Source organism: Eptesicus fuscus, chromosome 13 (assembly GCF_027574615.1).
Source record: "Eptesicus fuscus isolate TK198812 chromosome 13, DD_ASM_mEF_20220401, whole genome shotgun sequence".
Lineage (NCBI taxonomy): Eukaryota > Metazoa > Chordata > Mammalia > Chiroptera > Vespertilionidae > Eptesicus > Eptesicus fuscus.
In genome coordinates, this window is record NC_072485.1 from 63612866 (window position 1) to 63618865 (window position 6000).

General features: G+C 46.3%; 1 protein-coding gene across 1 annotated transcript in view; it reads right to left on the minus strand.

Annotated features, from left to right (window-relative positions):
• Positions 1 to 5737, minus strand: part of LOC103292775 (uncharacterized) — a 123282-nt gene extending 117545 nt beyond the window's left edge. The window contains exon 1 of the mRNA XM_054725096.1: positions 5715 to 5737. The gene's annotated coding sequence lies outside the window, so the exon portion shown is untranslated. The remainder of the gene's footprint in view (positions 1 to 5714) is intronic.
• Between the last annotated feature and the right edge of the window lie 263 nt (positions 5738 to 6000).

Here is a 6000-nt window from a genome sequence, read left to right on the forward strand (position 1 = left end):
TTGACATGGAAAGATGGCTGTAATCTAGTGGATTTAAAAAAGCAATAAACAATAAAATTTATATGATCAATTTTAATAAAATATCTAGTATTCTTAAATATAAACCCAAAAAAGTATGGAAGAGTAACCACCAAAAGTAAGCAGCTATTATCTCCAGCGGGTGAGGGGTATACACGGGAAATATGGAGGTTTTTATTTTCTATTTTGCACCTTTCTGGATTTTTAACAATTACCAATACGTATTAATTTTATGATCAGAAAAATAAAGGAATTTACTTTAGAAAATCTCAAAGCAAAGTGTCTATTTTATTTCTCTTGTAATCTCAACTCCGTGTCTGATGTATTTAAATGTAAATACACAACTCTGGGAAATTTCTGATAGATTAAAAAAAAAAAGATTCCCAAACTCTCTTGGTACATGGTGCCCTTAGTGTCTCGGCAATTTTTTATGGCACCTTTAGGATGAAAGCAACTCCTAATAGTTCCATTTGTTAGGTAGTGAAATCCAAACAACTTAATAAGTATTAACAACTTAATAAGTCCTAACAATTTAAGCAACTATTTGAAAAAAAAAATAATATACATAAATTGAAAAACTATATATATATATATATATTCTTTTACTTAAATAATCACAATTACTTATTAATGGACTATGTACAACTATTGGGCATTATACAACGCCTTAAACTTTGGAATCAGATAGTACACTGCTCCCGTCACTTCCAGCTCCACACTGATTTTCATCAAAGCTACCACCAAAACCCCAGCTTCCCAATGATATGAAAGGAATGTAGCACGACCTAATGTTGAAATCATGAACACGGCACACCTAGAGCTAGTAGTTCTTGGGTATCCCAGAGATGTCCAATATAGTTGTGTTTCCCTCAAAAATTTAAAATATCATACGGCACCTCTGTGAATTTAATGTGTGGCACCTGAGTTCACAATTTGGGAACCAGTAGATTCAAATGATAAAGCTGGTTCCCTGTCAGGCTGGCAATGGGAAAACAACCTCATTAAATTAGCTTTGAAATTATTCCGACCAAATAACTCAATCAAAATTATTTTGTTTTCCCTCAGGCAAAGTCTTCTGGGAAGGATAAAAGGATAGTGTGGGGAACCGGGCTGAGCTCAGGACTCTAATGGTTGCCACGTCCCCCCATTCTAATCTTTCCAACTCAAAGTTAAGAACTAACATCAGCCTCCTAAGCAGCACTTTCCATGGTGTCTGGGTCTGGATTTCCATCCAACCTATTGACTTTTCCACCCTCTTTCCAAGTGCTTGAGGCATTGCAAAAGCCTAGGAAAGCACTGGGGATTGGTCATCACAGAACTGCTAACTGCTAACTAAGTAAGCCCTGCTCCCTTTCCAAACTAAAAGGGATTTTCTTCTTCCAGGAATCATTAGTTAGTCCTGGGACCAACTCCATCCCCGCTCCCCCCCAATACATCCCCATCAAGTACAGAACCACTACTATCCAAGCCCACCTGAAATTGGTATTTAAAAGCATTTTTTTCTCTAAAATTTGATGAGCCCAATTTCCCATCTTAATTTAGTGAGATGGCTTGCAATTTTCTATTATCAACACACTAGAGGCCCAGTGCATGAAATTCGTGCCCTGGGGGGGGGCGGGGGGCCCTCAGCCTGGCCTGTGCCCTCTCGCAGTCCGGGAGCCCTCAGGGGATGTCCAACTGATAGCTTAGGCCCGCTCCCCATGAGCCGGCAGTCGGACATCCTTAGTGCTGCCGTGGAGGCAGGAGAGGCTCCCGCCACGCCACTGCGCTCGCCAGCCAGAAGGCTGGCTTCCCCCTGTGGGAGTACACTGACCACCTCCTGGTTGAGAGTCTGCCCCCTAGTAATCAGTGAGCATCATAGCGACTGGTCGTTCCACTGTTCTGTCTATTTGCATATTAGCCCTTTATTATATAGATTATATAGAATATGTAATTAAATCAAACACAAAAGTCATCTCCAACTTGTACAGAAGGAAGTTCCATACAAGCAGTATTTAGAGAATTTAATCAAGAACACAGGGATGTGGAAACAACTCAAATGTCTACTGGTATAGCCAGATGAAAGGAGAAACAAACATGGTATGTACATATAATGGAGTATTATTCAGCCTTAAAAAGGAAATTCTAACACGTGCTACAACATGGATGAACCTTGAAGACATTATGCTGAGTGAAATAAGCCAGATGCAAAAGGACACATAACTGTATGATTGCACTTATTATAGGGTCCCTAAAGTAGTCAAACTCACAGACACAAAGTAGAATGGTCGCTGCTGGGGGCTGCGAGAGTGGGGAATTATTGTTTAATGGATACAGATTTTCAGTTTAAGAAGAAAAAGTTCTGGAGATGGATGCTGGTGATGGCTGCAAAACAATGTGAATATACTTAATGCCATTGAAATATATATGTACAAATGGTCAAAATGGTAAATTTTATATTATGTATAAAAATTATTGAAGTCACAGGGTTGACTTTCTGGTCAGGGAGGCTTTGATTGAACTGGAGTCATGTCCTAACTGTCACTTGGACAGCTTGCAGCGGACCCAGAGATGAGACGATGTGGATGATACAGTGTTAAAGAACATACCTGGTGTTTTAAAACCCAAGGACGCTGTTAGAAAGGAAACATATCTAAACAAGAGCAGTAGCAAGAGCAACAATGATAGAAACAGGGCTTCCCCTTCCTCCAAGGCTACAGGAGAAAGTATAAAGTATTTCTTAAAAATTTCAGAATTTTCCAAACCCTTCAGACATGAGTAGAAAATTCACACTCATCTTCTTTTCAAAGTTGGTACTGCACTTTTCATATGCCATAAATAGGAGGCATGACAAAACAGGACCTAGAACAGGAGTTTGAAGAAATGGGCAAATGCAAACTGACCCAGATTCCAGAACCCAGTGTCCTGGGCATGAGGCTTCCTATGCCAAGCTCTGTTCTAAATGCTTTCCAATATTTACTACATCTAATCCATGACCATCCCATGAAGCGATTACATTATTATCCGCCTCTTACAGATGAGTAGCGTGAGGCACAGGGAGGTGTAATAGCATGCTCACACACAGTTTGTAAGCAGAGCCACCAGGACTTGAATCCATGCAGTGGGCCTCCAGAGCCTATGTTCACAGACATATCCAGGCTTGAAACACACTTTGAAGGACACGCACATGCTTCATATCTGAATGAACATTTATTAAACACCCACTGTGTGTCAGGCACCATGCTGGGCACTGCAGAACTTCAGGAAAAGCTGCTTCCTTGTTGGCCACTGACAGCTCCCAGAACACCGGGTTCTTTTCGCTGCTGTTCCAACTCCACCCACTCCACACGCAGGCCCTGGCCAGGGCCGCCTACAACACCCTGGGAGCCCTGCGTGGCCTTGAGGAAAGGGCGAGCAGGCCCAGACACTCCACCTGGCATTGCCCAGGGTAATTCTCAACAACAATCAATCCCCAAGGAACCACGGGAAATTCCAAACTTTTCTGCCCCCACTCCCAGCCTCTTCCTCACCACGGCTTCCTCGGAGAAGTGAACCACGTAGGAATCGTAGGAATCTGCAGGAATCCATGGCCTTTGCCAGAGAGCAGGCCAGTTGCAGCCTCGTGGCCCAGCCCACAAGGAAAGGCCTTGCCTTTAGCTCATGTCACTCCCCTAATTATTCCCCGTGCCTGGAGTCCAACAATAACAGAGCATCTTTCACGAGCAGCTCCCACCAGGAACCTTGGAACCTCATGCGTGCAGCCAAGCACTGGGAAGTGCTAAAGGGTCAGGGGGTTTGCACAGCCAGCAGTCCCAGGCCTCTGGGGGAGAATCCCAGTCGGTCTCTAGTCCAAAATCCAGATTTAAAATAATAATAAAAAAAAAAAAGCCAGAGGCCCCAGCTGCCTCCAGGGTCTACTTCCTGGGGCTGGCCTGGGTCACGGTGGGTGGGGCCCTAAGAAGGGACAGCAGCTGCACCTAAGTCACCCTTCTGAAAAGGCAAGTGCTGGGGAACAGGACACTAAACGTATTTCCTCAAGGGTGATTTCATTCGCTTAGCAAGAGCTCCCAAGGCTACAACTCTGTACTGCAACCATTTTTTTTTTTAAGTATTTATTAAAAATCAGTCCTGGTAGACATGGGGAGTAGGGGGTATGGTTCTAGGTTATAATAGCAACCAAAACAGCAAGGTCCCTTATATCATTGATGTGGGAGGGCAGGCAATAATCAAGTTAATAATTTCAGAGTGTGGTTAGTGCTTGGAAGAAAATAAAATATTATTGTTGCCAGGGGGTGGGCAGATAAATGGATATTTGAGCAGAGATCTGAATAAGAAGGGTCTTGCAAAGCAAAGACAAGAGGAAAGAATTCCAGGCCGAAGGAACAGAAGTGCAAGACCCTCAGCCTCTGATTAAGTGCTGAGTAGGGTTTTAAGAAATGTTTGATGAAAATCAGTGTCCTCAAAATCCTAGTACAAGGTAGTGCAAGTTATTTTCTTAAGAGTAGAAAGATAAAAGTGCTACGTTGAAAAGAAATTTGTCCTTGGCTTTAAATGAAGGGGGAAAAAGAATGTGTGAGAATATATATTTCTATGTCTCAAAAGGGACTTTTTAAAAAGCCTTTCATGTCCTTTATCCTTTAAACTTTTATAATATGTAGGTTGAAAGCGTGATACAATCTTTAACTTTCAGCTCATGAATTGGGAGCGCATTTTTCCCCTCAGAATTAATGAAGACTTCCGTTCTGTTGGGATGTAATTTACCTCCCTGGTTCCAGAATTTGAAATAAGAATGCCGTGTGCCTATAATTGCAATTTTGTGAATTAACAAAAAGAATGTGTGCCCGTGGATCAACGCGGTGGGAGTATAAGCCAGGCAGGGGTTGTTTTTCAATATTCCTTTTTTGTTATGAAAAGTGGGAAGAAAAGAATACAGTGTGAATAACTGTGCAATCGCCTTGTCCTCCATGCTAATGTGTTTTCCACTGGCTGTTTGTGTCCCATTTCTAACATCTAGACCACCGACATCCTCTCCAAGCCACAGTTCAAGTTGAAAAGTGCACGAGGTCTTTGCAAACCCTTGTACAGTGTGTGCGCCTGCTCACGTACAATCCACGTGCACTCTTCCTTCTCTCTATGGACAGAATTTCTTGGGGATCCTTCAGGCCCCGGGCCATATTTCTCCCTGGGCTCTAATTAAAACCAGGTGCGCGGGAGGCTGGCCCTTTTGGGACAGACCAGCCTTCGCGGGGCCCAAAGCTCCCCCTTCCGGTGTGTTTTGAAAAGGGGATTGGTGAGCAGAGCAAAGAGAAAGCGGGCAGATCATCCGGGCCGGCAACCCGGAGTGGACTGGTGAGGGCAGGCCCGCGGCCTGGCTGTGCAAAGCGGCCAAGGGCAGAAAGTGAGGCGGGGGCACTAGAGCGGCGGGTGACCTGGGGCATTCCCGCCCCCGCCACTCGGGAGCGTGGTCCGCGCGCACCTGAAGGCCCCAGAACCACAGCTCTCCCGGGCGGAGAGAAGGAGCGGAAGGGAAGCCGCAAAGCCGCCGCTTATCTGAACGTGAAGCCCGGCCGGGCGGGCGGCGGGCGGCGGGCTCGGGCCAGACGCCCGGCCAGCGCCCCGGGCGCGCAGAGGAGCCGCCAGGTGCCCCCCCCGAGTCCCGAGAACGGCCCGCGCTGCGGCGCCGGTGCCAGAACGCCCGCGGACCGCGCAGCGCTTACCCTCGGCGGCCCGTGTCGCTCGCGTCTCCAGGAACCGGGGCGGGAACAGCGGGTCAGATCGCGAGTGACGTGGTGACCTTGTCCCCGGAGCGCCCTTCGCACCCGTCGGGGCCGCCCGGCGCCCCGAAACTCCGAGCTTTTGGAGACGCGGGGCTGCGCAGCGCGGGGTCCTTGTGGGCTTCTCTGCCTGTGACCTTTGGCCTGAGACTACCATCCCCCCGCTGTGGCCTGAAGGCAGATCTAGGAGGGCAGTTGGGCCTTCCGGCAAGGAATTTGGTGCCTCTAA